This window comes from Phyllostomus discolor, chromosome 9 (genome assembly GCF_004126475.2).
Source record: "Phyllostomus discolor isolate MPI-MPIP mPhyDis1 chromosome 9, mPhyDis1.pri.v3, whole genome shotgun sequence".
In the NCBI taxonomy this organism is placed as follows: domain Eukaryota; kingdom Metazoa; phylum Chordata; class Mammalia; order Chiroptera; family Phyllostomidae; genus Phyllostomus; species Phyllostomus discolor.
This window is the reverse complement of record NC_040911.2, coordinates 99,665,360-99,688,314: the sequence shown is the minus strand read 5'-3', so window position 1 is coordinate 99,688,314 and position 22,955 is coordinate 99,665,360. Positions and strand designations below refer to the sequence as shown.

At 52.2% G+C, this 22,955-nt stretch overlaps 1 protein-coding gene and 1 long non-coding RNA gene across 3 annotated transcripts in view; both read right to left on the bottom strand.

Annotated features, from left to right (window-relative positions):
• TSHZ2 (teashirt zinc finger homeobox 2) overlaps positions 1-22,955 on the bottom strand; it is a 407,162-nt gene that overhangs the window by 333,288 nt on the left and 50,919 nt on the right. The window lies entirely within an intron of this gene.
• On the bottom strand, positions 536-21,232 carry LOC118496858. Its single transcript, XR_004899415.1, has 3 exons — positions 21,222-21,232; positions 4,917-4,921; positions 536-1,430 (listed from the first exon to the last, which is right to left on the bottom strand). It is a non-coding gene; the product is annotated as an uncharacterized LOC118496858 (long non-coding RNA).

The window sequence follows — 22,955 nt, the reverse complement described above, 5'->3', positions numbered from 1 at the left end:
GACAAGCACCCTGTCATGCTCACCGGGGCATCCAACAGTGTCCTGGGCTGCTGCTTTGTACATCAGGGATTGGGGACATGGGGCACAGTGTGCGGCAGCTTCTCGGGGGCCTCTGACAGGTTCAAGGGCCTTCCAGTCCCTGGCGACCTGACCAGACATGCATTGGTGGATACATGGAAAAATAAAACTTAAAATCATAACCAGCAATAACTTAAGTAAGTGAACTGGTAGTGTGTTCTTTCAAAGGAAAAAGCTCACACTGGAGGTGGCGAGTGGGTGCATTGTAACGGGCTGACGTCATACGGCGTGGGACCTCTCACAGCGAGCTTCTAGGGCTCTTGGGGGATGTTAGTGGTCACGTATGACCTACCTCGCGGCACAGCGGCAGGGACCTGGCGCTTCCTCAAGGCTCGGTTTGGGTCCAACACAAGTGGAGTGACAGAGGGAGGTACAAAGACAGGCGGGAAATGGTCCTTCCTCAAGACAGTAGCAGGAGGAACAGACGACTTGGAGGCAAGGATCCATTAAGTAAACCCTAACGTACGGAACTCCACGCAGAGGAGGGAGGAGAGCAGATAAAAGCGGTTCTGCAGTAGTAGGTCAAGGTGAAGGGGGGATAGGTTAAATGGAGTGTAAACATTTATTTCCAGCCAGTTGCAATGCGTGAGGCAACAAGGGTATGGGGAGGTTACCCGTGGCCAAGTACACGTGGGGTTTGCACAGGTGGTATGGGACAAGGTGATAGGATTAAGCAGAGAAAAACAAAGAAACCTTTCCTCACATGGGTCAAGCTTTTAGAGAAAGAAGCTCACTCCTTTGGTCAGATAGGGTTAAACTAAAATGTTTGGTAGCTGAGAAGTGAGTTGCGTGAGCAGCCTTCCTGTTCTCGGCAAATGAGAGTTAGCTCTGGTTAATGACCATGGCCTTGGGTGAAATGACATACACGATGCTTCTCACTGGTTTTACATCTGGGCTTCTTCTCATCAAGTTCAAGAGACGACACCCTAAACACAGTATACTCAGGAGCCCTCTCTGCATTGACAAAAGGCCAAAGCATGAATGTACTGAATCCACTCAACCAAAATGTAACGTGCACTAGGTTCTAGGCAGAGAGAAATATAACCTGTAAGAAGCTTATCTTCTCACACAAGTCAGAAACAAACAAGCAAACAAAAGCTAAGTAATTTCAGATAATAATCATTACTGTGAAGAAGATAAGCAGGGAAATGGGAAAATCTCAGAGGTCAGCAGACATTTCCTGTAACGGATCGCATAGTAAATACTTTGGGTCCAAACCGTCTAGGCTGCAACTCAAGTTTCCGGTTGTAACTCGAAAGCAGGCACGGACAAAATGCAAACAAACGAATGTGGCTGTGTGCCAATAAAACTTTATTTGCACAACAGGCAGCAGGCTGGATTCGGCCCGCAGGCTGTCATTTACCAGCCCCGAGGTAGAGAGCTGGCTGACGGCTCAGAGGTCCCAGAGAGGTTTTCTAAGGAAGTAACATGTCAGTTGAAATCAAAGTGATGAGAAAGGCCCAGACATGGAAATACTTAGAGAAGGAAAAAAAAAAACATGCGAGGCCACGGAGAAAATGAATGCCAATGTTCAAGATGAGAGGGGGCAGTTTTATTAGCCGCAAGTATTTTAAATCACTCCAAGTTCACGGGGGGAGGGGGGGGACCCTCCCTGGAACCCCAGGGCTACAGCAACATGCCCGTGAATATAAACCCCCGCCCTGCGGTCTGCAGGTTTTCCTCCCGTAAGGACCTGCAACACCATGTCTGGGTTACGGCAGACTCCAGCCGTGGCCCAGGGAGCTGCACTTGCGCCTCGGGCCCTGCCTCCCACCTCTAAACCTGGACGTGGGCCACTGTGGACACAGCCCAGAACTGAACCTGGGGCAAACCCAGATGTACTGAAGACGCACAGTCAACACTCCATGAACGTTCGTTGAATGACTGAAAAACAATCTGAGGAACCCTAGGTTGGTCGTTTCAGTGTAAAAGCTTCGGGAGGCGGCGGTGCGAGGAGGCGGCCCGGTGCTTTTAGACCCGCTCCTTCAGCTTTTTCACCCCAGGCAGCGAGGGCGGCCAACAGGCTGCCCACAGCTCCAGTTCAGGTCTCCTGCTGAGTCTGGTTGGTTAGGGACCGGCATGTGGGAATCAGAGGGTTTGAATGGAAACAGGAGTCTGAGTTTCTGGCTCCCCCTGAGGGGCCTGGCCGAGCCCGGGCCCTTGGATCCCCACCTGGAGGCTCCTGGGAGCCCAGGCAACCCCCCCCCCCCTCTGAGCTGCCCACCTCACCTGCCGGGCTCATGAAATCGGAAGCTTGCAAACCTGGGGAGGGCTTGTCTTTAAGGAAACATCACGAAATTACGAATGTAACGTGTTTGCGACATCTCTGATACCACAGAAGAAATTACAAATAGAAAAACGCCCGTGGCGCGTGAGCACGAAATTCCCGGGGAGACGCGCTAATGCCGCCTAACACCAGACACAGGGCAACTGGGACGAAGGGGGATATTCTAGAGGGCGCTCCAGCCCTGTTAACTGATTGGAGCTAAAGAACATGCTTTTGCAAATTTCATGGAAACATACTACCAGGGACAAAAGCCAGGACCCCTGCTAGTTTCTTGTGAGGGGTCAGTCCACCTCTCTCAGCTGCTTTTCCTTGATTTTTGTTTTGTTTTGTTTTGTTTTGTTACCTGCCTGGACTCTGTACGCACACAAGTTTTCAAACTCTTCCGACTGAAGGATTTCTGAGTTCTGTGACATTTTAAAGTTCTGTGGATTTGCTTTTGTTCACGCTCGGCAATATTTAGGGATGAGGGCTCGGGCTATTCACACTCATAGCCCGAGCCCTCATCCCTTAGAATAATCTGCTAAATGAGCTTGACAATGGCTAGGATGTGTGGCCTTCTTCCCATGGTTTTCGAGAAATCCACACATCCGAGCCGCCTAGCAGTGCTGGGGACCAAAGAATTCAGCCGTTATCCTACACAAGTGACAGGCGAAGTCTTACACCACACCGGTGATCAGACAACAACTTTCTCTACTTTCTTTGTGACAAAGTTGGACGGCGGCAGCTGTCGTGAGAGATGGAGAAGGGGCAAGTTCATCGGGTTGCTCCAATAATGAGATAACTGGCCCCCCACCACGGCGGTGTCGTGGCCCCCACCCTGGCTGTCACACAGAGGTGGGCCAACTCACGGTCAGCCGTCCCTCAGTTCACTCTGGATCTGACTCCGACCTCTTTTCAGCGTCCAGAGCCAGCAGGCAGGGTGTGCAGCCCCCTGGGGATGTTTCAACCTGGTATTCACTAAGATCGAAATGCCGCTGGACACGTGGCCAAGAGCTCTGACGCACAAAACACTGTGAGTTCCATTAGTGCTCAATCATCAGTTGGACAGAGGAGCCTCATCCTCAGGCGGCATTTGAGTCCTGGACACTGGGCAACGCGGGACAAATGCAGAGGTGTGCACAGACACCAGAGTACACACTTGCCGCTGCTATGGAAATGCAGGCGTGCCCAAGCGGACTTTTACTTTGGCACGGGTCCCTTGCGTGGAGGGACAATTCCTGCATTTGCAGATAGCTCAGAAATGTTTTATGTATGCGCCATTTCTAAAGAGTCTTTTAAAATTTCCTTTCTCATGGTATAATCAGTTGTTACCCCTCCTATTGATTTCCCTAAAGAGCACAAGTCTATTCCATTAGAAATAGAGGGGGAAAAAAATGTATCGCTTTTAAGCTGAGTGGAAGCAGTTTTCTTCCTTTTTTCTTTGGCGGGAGCAGGAAGGGGGGATGGTGAACCTGCAGTCCGCCACCTAGACAGGTGCTCTGAGCTACATTTCTGAGAGGGGCTGGCTCGCTTCTGGTAGAAAAAGGGAAATGCTGAACACCACAAGGCTAGGGATTTGCATAGTCACAAGGCAAAAAAAAAAAAAAAAAGGAATAGGTACAGTGGATGCAATGAAATGTCTATGGACAGACAAACACACGGATAAGCAGAACACGGCGTAGCCACGCAAGGGCGTGCCACTTGGCAATAAAGAGGTGTGAACCGCGGATGCACGCTGCAGCATGCCGGAACCTCGAAAACGTCATGCTAAGTGAACGCAGCCGCACACAGAAGGCCACAGATTGCATGACATTCCACTCATGTGACCGTTCCAAGCAGGCAAACCTACAGAAACGGGAAGTAGATTCGTGGCTGCCTGGGGCTGGGGTGAGGGAGATTCAGGGAGTCGCTGCTGGGCACAAGGTCTCCTTTGGGGGCAACGGAAATGTTCTGGAATTGATTGTGGTGGCGGCTGCACAAATCTGTGACTATACTTACAAAACTCTGTTGCATTTTGTGCCTTAAAAGGTAGATTTTATGTTGTGTGAATTCTGTCTCATGGGGGCCATTTTAAAAATGGAAAGGTTATAAAACCACTTCTAGATATTTATCCAAAACAATTGAAATCAGGGATTCAAAGCGATATTTGTATAATTGTGTGGGTGGCAAAATTATTCACAAGAGCCCAGAGGTGGGAGCAGCCCAAATACCTATGGATGAATAAATGGATAAACTGCATGCGGTGTGCACTCACATGCACAATGGATGGAGTACTACTATGGCTTCAAAAGGGAGGAAGCTCTGACATACGCTAGGCATGGATGAACCTTGAGAACAGTTTGCTGGGGGAAATGAGCCAGTCACATAAAGACAGGGCCTGTCTTTCTGAGGGACCCAGCGCAGTCCAATCCACAGAGACCGGAGGCACGGAGGTGGTTCGGGGGGGGCGGGGTGACGGGGAGAATCGGGGGCCGTTGAGTGGGCACAGAATTCCAGTTGCGCAAGGTGAGAATCTCTGGATCGGCTACACAACTAACTACGCGCCCGCCCCCAGTGCCGCCACTCTGCGGACCTGCACTACTGCCCCCAAATCCGCGGTCCTGCACCCGGAGCGATTTTGTCCCCCAGGGGACATGTGGCAACGTCTGGAGACAAGTTGGGTGGTCACACCGGGGAGGGCGGTGCTGTCGGCCTCCGGCGGGCGGAAGCACGGGACGCAGGCCGAACAGCCTGCAGCGCCCAGGACGGGCGGTCGCGGAGAAGGAAGTGGCCCCTGGTGTCGGAGGCGTGGACAATGGGAGACGCCCTGCCCTAGTTCTCCGGCCTGCTGAGCGAACCTCTGACCTCCTTAATTCCGACAGAAAGAAGTGCGGGGTGTGTCTTAGCCCCCCCCCCCCCCGCCCCCATCACGTGGGGCTGCGCCCCGCACGTGCACGCCCAGCAGGCGGCTGCAGTGGGTGAGCAGCCACGGGGAGCCCCACTCCCAGAGCACCAACAAGAGGGGAAGGAGGAGAGCTTTTCTGCCACGGGGGAAGAAGGACCTAGCCGCCGCGCGCACGGGCGGTTTGCGAAGAGCCGGATCGGGGTCCTCCCTTCCCAGACGGGCCGCGGCGCGGAGGTGGCGCGCGGAGGGTGATGCGCGCTCTGCGCGCGCGGAGGGCTGAGGTCATCCGCCGGAAGCTTCCCTGCCCACGCCTGGCAAATCAAAGAGCCGGTGGTAGCTGTTGAAGGCAGAGCGAGCTTTTCCATTCCACCCTTGATCAGAAGCAGGATAATGGCCCCGATGATGGATGACTCGGGACGCGTGTGCTGAGCAGAGGCAAGCGAGAGGCAGTGTGATGTCGATTGCCAAGTCCCGGGCAGAAGATGAGAGGAGAGCGCCTTCCGAGACGCACCGCGCAAACAATTACTCGTGATTTTGAAGAAAAGCAGTGCGGCTCAGAGTCATTAGCTCCCTCCCTCCCTCTCTCTTTCTCTCTCTCTCTCCTTTGTAAAATGTAAGTAGGTGGAGGAATTTGTAACGTAGGCAAACAAAGATCAAAGGAGAGTGGAAGGGCCCGGAGTCAGAATGGGCAGGTCCCCGGCTGCCTCTGACCTTCGCTAACCTGGGTACCAGATGGCGATGCCGTGCTGCGCAGGCTTCTCCTTTGAACACGGCCGGTGGGAGGGGGGCGGGCGGGACCTGTGCTGAGCGCAGATCCAACTCCAGGGCGCGTGGGTGTCAGACGGGCCTGACATGAAACCCCCTCTCTGCCCCTTACCGGCCACAGGCCCTTGGCCATGTCGCGCCGTGCCTCCGTTCCCGCAGCTGACGGAAGGGGATGACGACAGGCACCTCGCAGGGTTGTTCAGGGGGTCACAGTGAAGTCACACACGTTTAGCGCCTAACGCTGCCTTTGGCCCATAGTGCGCACTCAGTACTTGGAACCTATTCTGGTGTTGGTGCCGACAGTCATTTTTAATACGTGGCACTTGATTATGATACACTCTGGCCACATCCTCAGTGGGAAATGGCTCTTTCTGTGTTCCAGAGTGGCCTGCAGACCTGTTTTGCTCGGATGTCCTGGGGTTAAAAAAAAATCCACAGTACTTGTGGCTCTGTCCCTTTTTCTTCTGGTCATAGATCTCCAGTCTTAGTTGTTGCGCACCTGTCCATCGAGAACAAAAACTACACTCCCCCAGCCTCTGTCACAGAGGTAGCCTCGTGGCAGTGTATCAGCCAACGGGATGTGAGTGGTTGTGATAGTGCAATCTCCAAGTTACGCCTTTAAAGACAGGGGTGCGCCCTCCACGGCTGCCTTTCCTGCTGGCTGGAATAGGCACATGATGTCAGGAGCTGCAGCAGCCATGTTGGACCACGAGGAGGAAGCCTCATGTCAGGTGACAGGGCAAGGAGACAGCAAGTGCCTGCGTGCCAGACACCCAGGAGGGCCTGCCAGCTCTCAACCACCCCCCTGCCCCTTTAGAGGAGACAGAAACCAAATCCCTCTTGAAGAAAGTGTCATTTGGGGGGAGTGAGGCCTTGCAGGGACTCTGTTTTTCCTGGTGCCAAACAGGAACCCAGTTTAATATGCAGATTAACATTTGAAAATCAGGAGATCTCACGTAAAACCTTAGACTTGTAAAATCCTTCCTGAAAAGTAGGAAGCTTTTGGAACCCTGGGACTGTGTTGTCCCATGTGCACATGCTTCCTTGTAGGGAGGCATGTGGTATCCTTCCAGAACCTTCATCTGCACGCACGTGGTTCGGAGACTGAGCCCTCGGTGTCACTCCACAGAGGGCACACACGGGAGAGCGCAGCTGAGCTCCCTCTTGTTGACGGGCATCCAGGGCCAGTGGGCCAGACCCCAGGGGGCCGGCACGGCCCAGCCTCCCCTTCCAGACGAGGGGACCGCAGTCGGGAGAGGGCACCAAGCTTGCCAGAGGTCACCGCTCTGTGGCAGGGGCTGTCTGAGGCCAGAGCTTCAACGCCTAGCTGGCACCTTCCCTGTGACTTGAGCTGAGCTCCTGGGTTTTGCTTTTTGAGTCAAGCGTGGACTCATTTGCAGAAATCCAAATGAACCTCAGAAGATTTCCTGGGTAATTAAGAGTTTGGTTCCTCTGCATTCACCGCACAAACTTGTAGCAACCGTTTATATTGTCTCATTACGGGCGAACAGCTTAGCTCGGGGTGATAATGTCTTGTCATCACGCTGCCCTGTTCAAAGGTGAGGCCGCCCACAGAACAAAAACGGGGCTCTGACGTCCTGCCTGGGCCTGGGGCGGGGGGGCTTTGGCCGACCCCCGAGTGCCATGAAAGGAAAGACCCGTCCAGACGGGGACTGAAGCCGGTGGCAGAGGTCACAGGCTGTGCAGGCTTCCAGAACCTCCTTTCCTGGGAAGGCTCATCCTCAGACATGCACAGTTGGCCCATGTCAGTGTTCCCGGGGCGGGTTCAAGGCCGGGGCTTGTGGTTACGGCTGTTCCCATGCTTGCCTCATAGTTTGGCTCCGGTCCCCCCTCCCGCCGGCAGCCCCCTTGACAGATACATTCTCCAGGCCCGCGCTGAGGCGCACACTGGGAATGCTTTGAAAGGCCGGGCGGGGATCTGCAGACCCTCCTGCATCTTGGAATCCCAGAATGTCAGAGCTGGAAGACACCCGAAAGCTTCTGGTCCGACCCTTTTGATTTATAAGATGGGAAACAGAGACAGAAGACAGGAGACCTGGGCAGGGTGCGTCCAGTTCAGCCTTGACCTTGTGACCCCTTTTTCTGCAAGTTAAAGGTGAAGGCAGGGCTATACTCTGGGAAGAGGGAGAAGATGATGACGGCGCGACCGTGACGACAACCATGGCAATGGCCGCGCCACGGCAGGGGTGTTGTTTCTGTCCTGGGCACCACACTGAGTGCTTCGCGCGAGTGTTCTCATTTACTCCTCGTCATAGCCCCCTGAGGTCACTGCTCTCATTCCCATCTCCCCTTCCTGCTCATCCCCGGGGGACCCGGGGCGCCGAGAGTCAAACGGCACGGCTGTGATCACAAACATAGCGGTTGAAGGGTTTCCCCTCGAGGCCGGGCTGCGTCCCTCCACAGCTGGACTCTGGCCGCTGGACGGGGCTTCAGTTCTTGAGGGCTGCCGGTCCAGATTCTTCCAGGGACCGCACTGACTCTCCAGGCCAGCGAAACAGGCCAGGCAGGGCCAGTGCGCTGGTGAGCGAACGTCCTATCTGAGTAGAGTGTCCCCTCCTGTCCACGGCTGTCACAGAACCACGCAGCCCCGTGGAGCTCCAAGGCCACACTACAGAGCAGAAGATGGGAGGAGAGACACTTGATCTCCAAGTTCAAACGTTAGTGCCCGACGAAAAGGAAGTATCTCTATTTGGAGGAAGACAGGATGGGGTGAGTACTCTGCTCATGGAGAAGAAAGAATTACCTGGAAAACTTGCTTTGTTTCACAGTTAAACAAGTGGAAATTCATAGTGCTTTTCACCTGCGGTTTCCAACGAGACACAGATGTTTGAGATTAAGCAACTTAATATTCCAAAAAAATATTCGATTTATCAAGGTTCTAGCTGGTATCCTTTGGTTGCATAAATAATGAGCCTTCCTCAGGCCTCAGTTCTTTACTCTGTGAAATGGAACAAATAGGACTGGATCGCTTTACTTGAAGATGACTGTAAACTTTTAAAAAAGACACATAAAAAGTCATGCTACATTTACACAAAGAAAATTTGTCCTGCTAGTGGAAGGAAAAGTACCGTATATTATGTCCATATGGCAAAACTATTGATGCTAACATTGTCTCTCCCATTTGATCTTTAAAAGCACCAGCAACAATGTTTCTATTCGAGTATTTGAACTAAGACTTTGTTTTATTGATGTTTCCCAAAGTGTAAGATTAATGAATGTTTATTGTAACACACTCAGTCACTTCTGGGCCTTCCTGTGTGTGGGGGGGCTCCCCTCTGCCATGGAAACTATTTAGCAGTGCGGCTGCCCCCACGGTGTCCAGACATTGTCAAAAATGTATCTAGACATTGCCAAAAGCACCTTAAGGGGCAAAGCTACATCCTGTCGAGGGCCACAGTATACAATACAAAGTGCACCTGCACATGCCTTCCCCAGCGGGGGACCGCTTCCCAGAGGTAGCCACTCTTACAAGTTCAGTTTATATATTTTCAGCAATTTCTGTGTTTGATCCAACGTATACACACTCACCTTTACCCCCATATGGACACAGAGGTTGAAATCCACACCCCACCCCCAAATTGGGATTATACTGTCCTTTGGCATTTTTTTTATTTAAAATAGATCTTCTCTACCTATCCACGTGTCTCCATTTAGAGCTTCTGCATACTCTTAAATATCAACACTACAGTTTATTGGATTCCTGTACTCTCATTGATTCAACCAACTGTTCACCAAATGGGTGTTTAGGTATTCCCAACTTTTCCTTCTATGAGCAATACTGCACGGAATATTCTTACACTTCCATCCTGGCACACTGTTCTTTTCTACCAGCATTCCTAGTGGCATTGTTGGATCAGAAGGCAGGCAACTGTAATACTGATCGATTTCTACAAATGTCCCAATATATGCTTTAGCCTCCTTGGTAGCCTTGGAAACTAAGAGGTCCAATTTCTTTTCCCTTCTGAACTTCTGTAATAGCGTAGCAGTTCACAGGCTGGTGAAATGTCAGTAGTTCCGAAGTTAGGCAACTCTGCTTTGAAGTAAAGGAAACTCAAGCTTGAGTCCTAATCCCGCCCCCCGCCCCGCCCATATTCTGCAAGTTTCATTAGACAAACTGTTTAAGCCTCCCTTCCCTAATCTGCAATAATAATGACAGTAGAACCTCCTTCAAAGCGTTGTTACTGGAGTTTAATTGAGATTATATACATGCCTCGCACACCGCAATTAATTATCGCTGTTAATAATAAAAAGCAAGGGGGTAGGAGGTGCAGAAGGGTGTACACCATCTAACAATTAGAGAACACTGTGTTGCCAGATGATTTAGCGACCACTACAAAGATGAACTTCAGATGAACATGATAGAAGGGAAAATATTTTTCCTCACCAAGGAGATCGTAATTAATGTTTGAGTCACTGGGTGCTTATGAATCCAGAAGAGAGATAAATACCTCTATTTATATACATACACACAGAGGATATGAATAAACATGCTTTGAAAACACGCCCCCACACATTTATGTAAGAGAATGCCGTGGGCATATGGATTTTCCCTACACGTGAGATGCGGGAGAGACGAACATCCTTCCTGGGTGATTTCCGAGCACGCCGCTCCCCACTTGCCTGCCGCGAGTCACCATCATAGGAGCACCTGCAAAGCTGACTTCTGATTTCACCCACAGGGCACCAAAGATGCTGAAATAGTGTAGTGACACGTGCCCGTAGGGCTGCATGAGGGCCGTGGGTCTCCGAGACCATCGTGACCCTGTGTTAACACTCTTCCTCTGTAAGCAGGTCTAAGGAGACCCTTGAGACTGGCTTGGGAGAAAGGCCGATTCCTATTCAGACGCTGCCCTGGCCACTTCCTGGCTATGTATTTTTGATGGACCTAACACTTCTGGGCCTTGCTGTCTTCCTCAGTGGGACAGAAACTAAGCCACAGGTTCCCTGGGGATGAATGGAGATAATGAGTGAGAGTCGGCAACTGTTGGTTTTGCCCACCCAGCATCTGCTAATTGGACTTCCATCTTCCTTGAGAAAACACCCCTTTTCTGGTTGCTGGTCCTCAAAGGACCCCAAGGGAACCCTTTCCATAGACTAACTTCTAGGCTGGTGTAGGGTTGAGCACATGTCTCAGAAAGTGGCCAATCAGAACCCTGCCTCATCCTGGGCAGTGATTGGTTTAGGTCTGGCCATGCAACCCAATCAGAACAACAAAAGACTCAATTCCAAGATGCCCATGAGAAAAGTAAAAAAGTAACCGAGGTGTTAAGATGGAACCTTATCTTAGCATCCTGCTACATCCTGGGAACAGAGACATCCAGTGAAGGGAGAGTGGGAGAGAATAAGATCTAATGCCGACGGTACCATTTGAGTCCCTACATCCAACTTGGCCAAAGCGCAGGCATCCGTGGCCTTTTGAAAATATGGAGCCACAATTAATCTTTTTGATTTAAACCAACTGGCTGTCCAGTCCCTTGAGACTCGGAGCGCTCACTAATGCAAGGCGCACGCATTTCAGCCCAGTGTCTGCCGTTTGTCCGCAGCAGGGGGCTGGGTTCTTGGCGGGGAGCTCTGTTACTGCAGAGACGAATCGGTTTTGTTTCTCCCCGGCATCTGAGACGAGGGCTGACTGACAACCCTGGGAGATCAAGTTCATGGCACAGTAATGAAAGCAGCTGCTGTGTGAATAGAAAACAACAACAGGAACCCTGGGCCCAATTTACTCGCACCTGGCACCCGGCCAGGCTGCAGGGTGTCGCACTCGGGGAGGGAGCAGACGCGGCTGCTGCCACCTCAGGAAGGCTGTGCTGCTGATGCAATCGGTCGCCGCTCTGTGATCAGCCGGGAGATGGCCGGCGTCACCTGGGGAGAGGGTCATGAGCTTCAAGGGGGGACACCCGGTGCCCCAGGCAAAACAGGATGAGAAATCACAACAAACGCTGCCACCAGCTCAGCACCGAGCTGTCACAGGCAGGCTTCTGAGAGAGGACCAGCCTCTCTGAGGTGACAAAGCACACAGGGAAGAATGCGTGAGCGGGGACAGGCAGAGCACAGAAGAACAAGCTGTGGATTCGCAGAGCCCGGTGTCTTGCCTGGCCTCACTGACCCCCAGCTGTGCGATTTTATTAAATTTTCCATAGTCTCCCCTTTGCTCAAAACCCTCCAGTGCAGTCCCACCTACAAAGAAGGCTGCTGCCATCCAGGCTGAGAATCCTAGCACAACCCACAGGCCTCCGTGTGTGCCACCCTCTGCTCTCCTGCCCGTCTCCCAGCACTGCGGCCCTTTGCTTCTTCCCCACCTGCCACGCCGGCTCTGCGCCACTGCAGACGCACCCGCGGGCCTCTGACCCAGGACCTTCGCACGGGCTGCGCCTTCTTCCCGGACGGCTGCACGGCCTGCCCCCTTGCTTCCTCCGGGTCTCTCTGGGAAGGTCGCTTTGGCAGGCGGGCCTGATGGGAAAGCAGTTTGTCTCACTCCAACGCCATCGCCCCCCTCGCGTGGGCCTCTCCCCGAGAGGTTCCTCATCAGGGCTTTTGTTAACCACTGTCTTCCGCTTCCGTGGAGGGACTTTTATCTGTTCTGTTGACTGCTGTATCCCCGGTGCCTACAACACTGCCAAACACACAGTAGGCGCTTTATAAATGCATTTCAGTTTATTTAGTTGTCTAACACATATTTACTGAGCATGTACCTGTGCTAGGCACTAATAAAGCAGGATGGAGGGAGACAAGGGCACCTGTACTCGCTGAGAAATATTCATGTTGACACATGAAAGAGCAAGAGGAGCCACCTAATCTCAGAACTGGAACGTTCTCTGGGGTGATCAAGGGTGACTGCAGAGCAGAGAAAGGTTTTTAACGAGGTGGTCAAGGTAGGTCCCAAGCTGGAGGTGCAGTTGCTGCAATGCTGAGAAGAGCACACTGCACCAGGTACGAACCAGGAAGGAGAAGGAGGGTTCCAGGGGCCGAGAACTGCAAGTGCAAAGGTCCTGGGGCAGGAAAGGATGTGGGTAACCAGACCACCTAAGAGCCTTCGGCGTGGCTAGAGGAAGGAAGAGATGGACAGGGGACAGACTCTGAGGAGCGGGTATGGGGAGGCCCTACAGCAAAGGCAAAGGTTTCGGATCTTTTCCTAAGTAAATGCTGGCATGATCTCACCGCTTCCAGACCCAGTTTCTTCTCTCGAGAAGTGGAGGCGATAAGTCCCCACAGCAGGGGGAGGACTCGGCAGGAAAAGGCGAACACAGCGCCCAGCACGGTGCTCAGTGGGCAAGAAATACTTCACACACATTAGCGACGCCACGCTCTTCCCCTGGGAAGAAACCCAAACTTGACACAAGGCAGCAGTTGGCTAGAACATTCCGTTTCTGCTTCTCTGGCTCCATGGCTTATTGGTGGGAAGGACCAGAAATGAACTTGAAGGATCAAGGAGGTGTCGGCACGACATTAGAATCCTCACAGCTCCCTGTGTGGTGGAGGGCAGACTGCCACTCTCTCCCTAGAGGTGATCCTGCGTCAGACAAAACCACGCTGCCCAGGCTCAGTGCGGGTGTGTGGTCAGCAGGGCGGACATCAGTGTTGGCGGCAACGTGAGGCTTAGTGGGGTGTTTGGGGAGACCCAGCCAGGCGGTGCCACGCATTCTGCCCCAACAGATCTCCCTGCTGGGCAGGTGGGCCCCTGCGGCCCCTGAGGAAGTTAGGAGGGGAGGAGGGTGGCCCAGACCACATAGGTGAGTCCTTCTGGCAGCTGACTGCCCAGCACCCGGGTACTGCCCCCGCAGTAGGCACACCCATAACAAGCCTATTTACGCACAAGAGGAGAGAGGGGAATGTTGTTTTATTCCAGCAAAAAGCCTCACTCCTAGAATGCACAGCTGGACAGGTCACCCATACGACCCCCTGCTGCTAAGCAGGTGGAAACCGCCTCCTCTAAGACCACGGATACACCCCCCTAACAGGAGGTCCCAACCACAGCCGGGAGCCTTGCAGGAAGCAGGTATGAAAACGCTTAGTGAGGAAATGGTGTGCTTGGGAGATGATCTGAATATGTAAAAGAATTCCTTTGATCTGAGGGCTGGCTATTCAGTTTCAAAGAAAATGTATTTGTATTTGGTGTCTTAGGTCCTCGCAACTGTCTCGTGAACCTCAGGCGGAAATGCGGCGGGAGCTCGGAACCACCAGCCAGTCCGTCGGCTGGTGAGGCCGGGTCTGACTCGGGAGGCTCGCCCCTTACAGGAGAGCCCTTTCTGTGCACAGGACTCCGGCGCAGCGGCGGGAGATGCAAACCCAGCCCCACCGGTACTAACCGGTACTAACCGAGCTCTCGTGGGCCCGCCTCATCAGCAGGCGCTGGGTGACCTCCAGACGGGTGAGGACAACACCCAGGAAGCCTTACCCCGTGATGCCCTGGGAGGTCATTGTCAAGAACAGCTCTCATTTAGCCAATGAGATGTTTCTCACTCAGGACAGGAATTCCCAGGGCCAACAAGGAGCGATTCCCGTGTCCGACACGGGAGAACCGCGGCGCACTAACACCCCAGTTCCATACGCCCCTGCGCCACGCGGCTGAACGGCGGGACACTGGAGAGCGGTTCACGTGCGAGAGATGACGTAATGACTGAAACCACACTCATGACACTGTAGGTGAGAAAGCAAAGATGAAACAAGTATGAGCAGTATGACCCCCTTAAAAACATGTGTATTTATCTATAATTATATATAATATAAAGTTTATGTGACATGATTTAATTTATACTATGCAGCATATATGAATATGTAGTATTACATATTTCTATAGATATATAACACATAATATAAATTATAATTATATGATAAATATCATATACTTACATAATGTGCATACATATTATAAACATGTACAATATTAATATATACAATATAATAAAGTCAATCCTTTCATAATATATGTGATATATAATATATAAACTAGAGTGAATTTTTACTTATTTTAAATCCTATATTCTTTTTCTCTAGTATATATGCATAGATATACAACTTTATGTATATTCACACATAAAACTTTCTTTCTATACATGCATGTATAAGACAGACCATATATGCATGCACACACACTCACATGTGCATGCTTATTATTAAAGGTATATTTGAAACGTAGATTTCCAGATACATATTTTATAATATAAAAAATAAAAATTACTTTTTAACAACTTCTAAACGCCTCTGACAGCATCCCAGAACGTGGCTCACTTATTCTAACCACCGTATCCCGTGCAAAGCAGGTGCTTAATTAACGTTCACCACGATGAGAAAAAACCAAGCCGGGTAAGGGAACAGGGTCGCTTCAGCGAAGAAGAAACAACCCCAAACCTCCTGTGAACCCCAGTCAAACGAAGTAGACACAACTCCATAAGTTTTTGCTTCATTTGTTGCTCGAGCAAAACAGAAAATATCCTATTTCTCTGGTCTAGAGGTGGGATTTTTTTCCTGGGTTTGGAGAAAAAACGCATTGGGAAATACGTTCCACTTTGTGAAACGTCTTTCCTAGGGACTCACAAACACGCCGTGTGCTTTAACGAGCACGGGGTGCACCTGGAACTCACCGGAACACGGCCTTCAGCTCAGGAACACCCACCGGACGCTAATGATCGGATGCACGCTCTCTAACCCTTGCAGTTTAAAAAAATGCTAAAAAAATAAAACTCAAAACAGTCCTGCCATGTCTGCCAGTTACACTTTCCCGGACACAGATCGCGGCCTTCGTGCTGTGAAATCGGGGGACTTCGCTTCATTTCCCTATGTGTCTGTGGTACCCGTCTTCCCCACCAATCCGGAAGCTCCCCGGGAGCAGGGGCCCTGCCTGCCTCGCCTACCCCACGGCCCACACAGAGCGGCACGGACGGCACACACGAGGGGAACCAATGCAGGCTGTTCTCACGATATCCCTATAGGGAAATACTATTTCAGTCAATGCACCAGAAGAAACCCGAAGAAACACTCACTATTTCTTGGGTCCCGTCTTTCATCTCATGCTCATAGGATCCCATTTTATCATCCTTTGGATTTTTACAGCAGGTTTCCTTAGAACCTTTTAGGACACTAAGTGCGGCCCATGCACCCTGGCTGGCGTAGTTCAGTGGATTGAGCGCAGGCTGTGAACCAAAGTGTCGCAGGTTCGATTCCCAGTCAGGGTGCATGCCTGGGTTGCAGGCCATGACCCCCAGCAACCGAACATTGATGTTTCTCTCTCTCTCCCCCTCCCTTCCCTCTCTAAAAATAAATAAAAATAAAATCTTTACAAAAAAAAGTGCGGCCCATGTAAACACTGAATTACAAAAACAAAAATGAAGAAAAAAATAAACCAGCAACTCATTCCAGAAAGTGGAGTCTGACGAATTTGCCTTTCTCCCTTCTCTGCCTGAACCACTGCTGATTTCACACCCCGCCCCCACCCCCCAGGGGCCACAGCCAAAGCCCCTGACGTCCCGGCTCAGCCTCCCAGGGGACAGAGGACCAGCCTTGACAGAGAACAGGGCACCCCAATGGTGGCGAACCACAGGGTAGACAGCAAAAGCAACGGAGAGTAAGAAATGCCAGCCAGAGTCCCCAAGGCGGCTGGCAGTGGGTCTGCAGCATCCAGGGGGGCTGCTCCCCCTGCCTCCCTCCTCCCTCCCGCGTCTCTCCCTCCAAACCACGTCCCATGTCCGCACCCTTCACGTCTCCCTCGCCACAACCACCCCCTGTGTCTCAGCGATGAGCATCCCTCCCAGGACAGAGCTTCTCCGTAACCCATCTTCCCACCACCTCTCCTGCCGCCCTGTGATTGTCACACCTGCCGGAGTAACGACCTTGGAAAGGAAATCACACTCTGTCACCTACCCGCAAACCCTGCCAATGGCTTGCCATCTGACTTAGAATACAACCCAAATATTTTTCCCCCTCTGATGATAATACTTTATTTATTTATGTATGTATGTATTCAGATTCCAACCATTATTGCTTAAATAATTATTATATTATTATTTTCACATTCAGTATTATTTTGTGTTAGTTGCAGACATACAGCCTAATGGTTGGATAATTGCACATTTACAAGGTGCTCCCCGCAGCACCCCCAGTACCTGACACCGTAGTTACTAGCATGTCCCTGACTGTGTTACCTAGGCTGCACTCAACGCCCCGTGACTGCTCTGTGCTTCTCAGGGCCTCGCCCTCCTCTCCTGGTCGCCCCAGCCCCCTCCCCTCTGGCAACCAGCAGCCCCTTCTCTGTGTCCACGAGTCTGCTTCCACTTTGCAAATCCCAGTATTGTACGCTGGCCTGGAAAGCCCTGCAGGCCGGGGCCCCTGAGCGCCCTGGACTCGCTGTGGGCCACACTCTGCCCTGCTTTTCCTCCCCCGCACCGAGCCGAGGACCTGGAGCGAGCGCTTCCAGCTCAGGGCCTTTGTGCTCGCAGTTCCCTCCGTCTGGAAGTCTCCATTGTTAAACCCTGACTCGAGGAAGATGCCTAAGAAGTAGATTTTCACCGTCTGTACAGGGCTAGCGCTTTATTTTGCAATATAATCATAAAAGCTAGCAACCACTTACAAGCCAACGACCCTCTCACATAGCTATTATTATTACACTCAATTTGCAAACAAGGACACTGAGCCCCTGACAAGTGAGTGAGGGGCCCCAGGACCCCTAACTAGTGTTGGCAAGCCTGGAATTGAACCTGGTTCCACCTGACTTCCAAGTCCACGTTCTTCACTGCCTCGATCTGCTGGCGTGCACGTGCCGACACACGTGCTATCACTGTGAATTGATCTCAAGCAGATCATTTCTTCACCAGTGTACCCGAGAAGTGTTTATCGAGAACGGCACGTGTGTCCGGCTTCCTGGGCGAAGCTCCCCGGGTTTCTCTGTCCCCAGCATCACCACGGTCATCCTCTTACTACTCGGAAAGTGAGTCTGGATCACTGGAGACGGAAACGAGAGGAAACTCCTGGGATAAAAATAGCATCTGCTGAGCACCTTCTCTCTGTGGGGTGCTGACCTAGGCCCTTTGTCTGCGCTGTCTCATCTCATTCCCACGGGCAGCACTCACTGTACTGTACGGCGAGTGATGCTGATCTCAGTTTAGGGGCGACAAAACCGGGGCTCGGAGAGGTTCAGCGACGGCCTCACCAAGGCAGAGAGACAGAGCTCGCCCGTCTCCGTATCATGCTCCCGTTTCCACATCACGCGCGGACGCCTGCGTGCAGGAGGAGGCGCTCCGTAACCGCGTGTGGCGTGAATGGATGAAGCCCCGCAAACCCCATGTGTGGTGCAGGAAACACCCGCTTCTAGCCTGTCCCATAAATGAGTAACTCCCAGCCGAAAAAGGGACGGATCTCATTTTGAGAAATCACTGTTACTCTGTGGTGGCCAAATATCCCTCCTGCCAATGCTTTGGGAGGACATGCAGCTGCCAATGCGAATCATACCGCTTACTCAATTTATTGGGGTTAATCAAGTCCTGTAAGTTTCTGGGAATGGAAAGACAGCAAAGGTCATCGGTCTACAGTCAACAGTTTCCAGTATCTGAAAATTCACCATGAGCCGGGCGCTGCCTGCGGCTGTCTGTGTATTGCTAGATTTCAGTCTGGTGCAATCCTGTGAAATATGAGTGATTCCTGTCTGCATTTCCCAGAGCGAGGCGAGTCACGCAGGAATCGGTGACCGAGCACTGCCGTGCAGGGAGGGGCTGCGGCAGACGCAGGGTTTAGGATTTACGCCTGGCCGGCCTCACTCCCAAGCCCATGCACTGGCCTATTCTGCTACCAGGCCTCCGGGAAGCAGGGTGCTGGGGTTGGGGGCGGGGGGCGGAGGGTGGACTCGGGATGTGGGGAAAAGTAACTCAAGAAGTCTTCACGCCTCCTCATCGGTTCTCACAAATCCCTATCAAACCACATCCAACAATGAGAGATAATGCCCCCCCAGGGTCTGACCCCCAGATGCTTCGAGAATGAACTCTTTGCTTCCCTCACCACAAAATTATTCAAGGGCTCAAAGGCAATTGGCGGCTTCTGGAGCCCGACCTCGGAACCTGTGGGGGCCTGGAGGATGGTCCCAATGATGTGACCCCGGGGTCCTTCCCATTTTTGGCGTGGGTCAGGGTTCATGTCCAAGCACGATTCCACCAGAGAGGCTCTTGCGGACGTGATGGGATTAGCCGAGTTTCAAAGCTTATTTTTGACCTCCTGCAGAAAATTGAGCACATACGCTCACGAAGGCCACGGGGACTAGGGGAGAACGTGAGGCTGATTCATCAAATTAGCTCAAACATAATTGTCCTGCATGACTGGCTACAGAGCTCGTCAGCTACAAATCTGTCAGAAAGCCATCCGCCCTGATGTTAAATAGAGACGCGGAGTGATGTTGTCCGGGGTCTGACGTTTGTTGGACGTTAGCCTGATAAGGGTGCTTTGTTTCCTCTTGGAGGGATTCGTCCAGAGATGCGGAGAGCAGATAGGCCAGAGCCGGAAAGGCAGGGACCCACGCTGGCTGCTAGAAACACCGGCTTGTAGGCATCCGAGGTGTAACTAGATCCTTTCCTCCGAGAGCACCTGTGAAGGTCAAAGTCGCAGGTTTTGCTGTGTGGGTGGGGATCTGTTCTCTCCCCACTGAGGGATCACTCTTAGGGATAAAGATGGTGCCTACGGCGTGGAAAATCTTTGCTTCCTTTGCAGAACCTGTTGTCCTGCCTGCGCGCGCCCCCGTGACGCTCAGGGATGCAGACGCTGGCGCTCAGAGATCTTCACAGAGGAAAACCTACACGATGACGTCAGGGCGAGACACGATGACGTCAGGACGAAACGCAAGCCTGATGGAAAAGCACCGCCCAGCCACGCTGCGGAGCAGGATCCTGCCTACGTGGCTGGTCATCCCAACCCTGCGCACTCTTCAGGTCCCCGGGAGGGCGCAGCGCCTTCCCTGGGCCCGGCTCTGGGCGCCCCGCCCGGGGCGCACAGGCGTGCGTGCCGCCAGCCCCCCACTCCAAGCCCCCAACGGCTCACGCTCACCCGGGGCCCTCCACGGCAGATCTGAACGTCTCTCGCTGTTGTCTGACTTGTCTTCTTGCCGTGACTACTTGTCTTGGTTCCTAATTTTTATGCCATTTTGGGGTAATTTTTCCCTTTTTTGTTATTGACAAAGACAGAGGAGGCCCGCCGTGATTCGCGGGTGACTGACAAGGCTGCGCGCTGTTAATGCCAATGTTTTGATGTGCGTCAGAGGGGTCCCCCAGGCCCCAGGCGTGACAGGCTGAGGGAGCTCCGTCAGCCAGCGCCCGCGAACATTAAACCCCCGTCAGTCGGCCCTTCGTGTGCGAGTCACTGCGCTTTCCCTCCTGGGGCCGGGTGGCGCGGAGCGTCCACAGCCTTGACGCAGGCACACCCTCCAGCAACTCTGCCTCCGGGAGTCTATCCTGACGAGGTGCACAGACGAGTGTGCAGGGATATGAATACAAGGATGTTCGCCTTGGTGTTATTTAGAATGGAAAAAGTAAAAAAAAAAAAAAAAAAAAAAAAAGACGTGTCCAGTAATAGGGTTAATAAGATGCATCCCTCCAGTGGAATATTTATAACCCCTAAAGTTTCTTATGTGCGTCTTTATTATCGATGGCAAAGTCCTTGCCGTAAATATCAGGTAAAACTAGGTTATGAAACTCTGTCGTATCATATCATCTACGGAACTATATGATCTCTCTGTGTGTCTGCATGGGGAAAGCTTTTGAAGAGGCACAGTCCAAAAATTAACAGTGGTGATGTCTGCGGGTGATTTTTAACTTCTTTCTTATTCTTTTTTTTTTTTAAGATTTTATTTATTTATTTTTAGGGAGGGAAGGGAGGGGGAGAGGGGGAGAGAGAGAGAGAGAGAGAGAGAGAAACATCAATGTGCAGTTGCTGGGGGTTATGGCCAGCAACCCAGGCATGTACCCTAGCTGGGAATCGAACCTGGGACACTTCTTCTTTCTTATTCTTATGATGTATGTGTATCCTTTTTATAGCCAGAAAAAAAGGTTTTTGTTTTATTTTTAGAAAAGCAATGCTCGCCGATGGGAGGGAGAAACTCCTCATAGACTGTGACCCATTTTAAAAATCCGTGTGTCTGCACCCCGTTAGAATCAACGCGCCTGGGAGGAGAGGGTCGCCAGAGTAAAACACTGACCGGGAGCCTGGGAACACCTTCTGTGCACTCTTGCTAACCACGGCTCTGTTTGGTCTCGCCTGCTTGGCAGGCCGAGTGAGAATTTTCTCTTTGCAAGAGGAAACTGTGGATGTCCTGCTAGGCGAGAAGAGCCAGGCCGATGACCGCTTGAGTCAGTGCCCTGCTTCTGGTGAGACGGAAAACCCTCGGGAGGATGTTGCCCTCATCGAAACTCGGCCATTCAGAGAACGGACCAGAAGGAGCGGTTGAGCCTGGTGGCTAAGAACAGAAACTCGGAGGCGGGCTGCGCGAGTCCGGACCACGCCCCTTCCTGGGGGCGCGGCTTTGCGAAATGCTCTCCACGCCTTAGTGTCCTTCCTCCCCGATGAGATGCAGCTCATGCTGAGGATGCTATTGGCCTCACACAGTGGTCGTGACACTTCAGTGAGACGCTGTGGGCAACTGGGGCATGAGCAGGGCTTCAAAGACATTAAGGACTGATGTCACAGCCATTCAGCTCCTTCCTGGGGAGCACAGCGGGCTGGCACTGGGCAAACATCTCTAACGTAGAACGCCGGGCTTGCCAACCTGGCTTGCAGCTTACCCGCGGTGTGACCTGGAATTGCCTGCTTCCGCAGCCCTAATGTGCCGGATCTCCATTTGCGGGCCCGCCGAGACAGAAGCCTGCCCATGAATGTGGGACTCTCACAGCGGCTCTCGTCCTTATTGTCATATTCTCTGGCCTTGAGCTTAAATCCCCCCCGGGGCCCACTGGTCTGAAGAGACAGCAGAGCAAGACGGGTCTGACCGCTTCCCCTGCAGGAAGGACAGGCAGGAAGCGACCTACGGCCTCCGAGCAGCCGAGGGCAGAAGCAAACAGCCCCCAGGAAGGGTGTCATCTGAAGGCCCTCAGTATTTTATCTGGCACACACAGCAGTTTTTAACTTAATGAATTACTTTTCAACATTTAAAAAATGGATACAAATCCTAGTAACTCCTAATTTCCAGAATTCTGCAAGAAAAAGGAAAGCTGTTCTCCCTTTGAACTTCGTAAAGAAATAGACTCGTACTGTGGTTTTTAACTGGCTTTGCTCGGGACGCTTCTTTCTAAGACACAGTGGTATGACGCACCTGGGTGGGTTGGCTCCCTCTTCACGCCTGCGTGGTATTCCAGCGTGTGAAAAGAACATAATTAACTTGAATATCTACTTGCAGGTATTTGGTTGTTGCTAGCTTCTGGCTACAACAAATAATGTTGCCATGAATATCTGTACTTGCCTCCTTGTACACGGGCCACAAGTCTACACAAGACCCTGTCTGGGGAGGTAAACCCCGGTGGTAGGACTACAGAGAAAAGCAAGGGGGTTCTAGACCCCTGACGCAGGTGAGGTGGGGGCTGCATGTGAAGGGGGGGGCTGCACAGGAAACCCCAACGGTGCTTGTAACATTCTAGTGCATTGGGCTGTGGCCTGCTAGGTGTTGCTTTTATCGGCGTGCTTGATAATTCACGCATCTACTTCACACACAGTTTTTTGTAAGAATCTATTGAAAAGATATTTTTGAATGAGCTAAAAAAAGAGAGAGAGAGAGCGCTCTGGCAACCCGGGGCCCCCATTTTAGCAGCCGCCTCCGTAAGGAAAGTCGAGGAGGACTCAGCCCCCCAGAGCCCTCCCACCTCACTGCCGGAGGATGCTTGTCTGCTCATGCCTTTGCGGGGCCTGCCTGCGCCCCTGGGCATCGGGGTTGGAAACCCCGGTCCTGAAGCGGGAGTGGTGCCTGGAGCGCAGGCTGGAGGA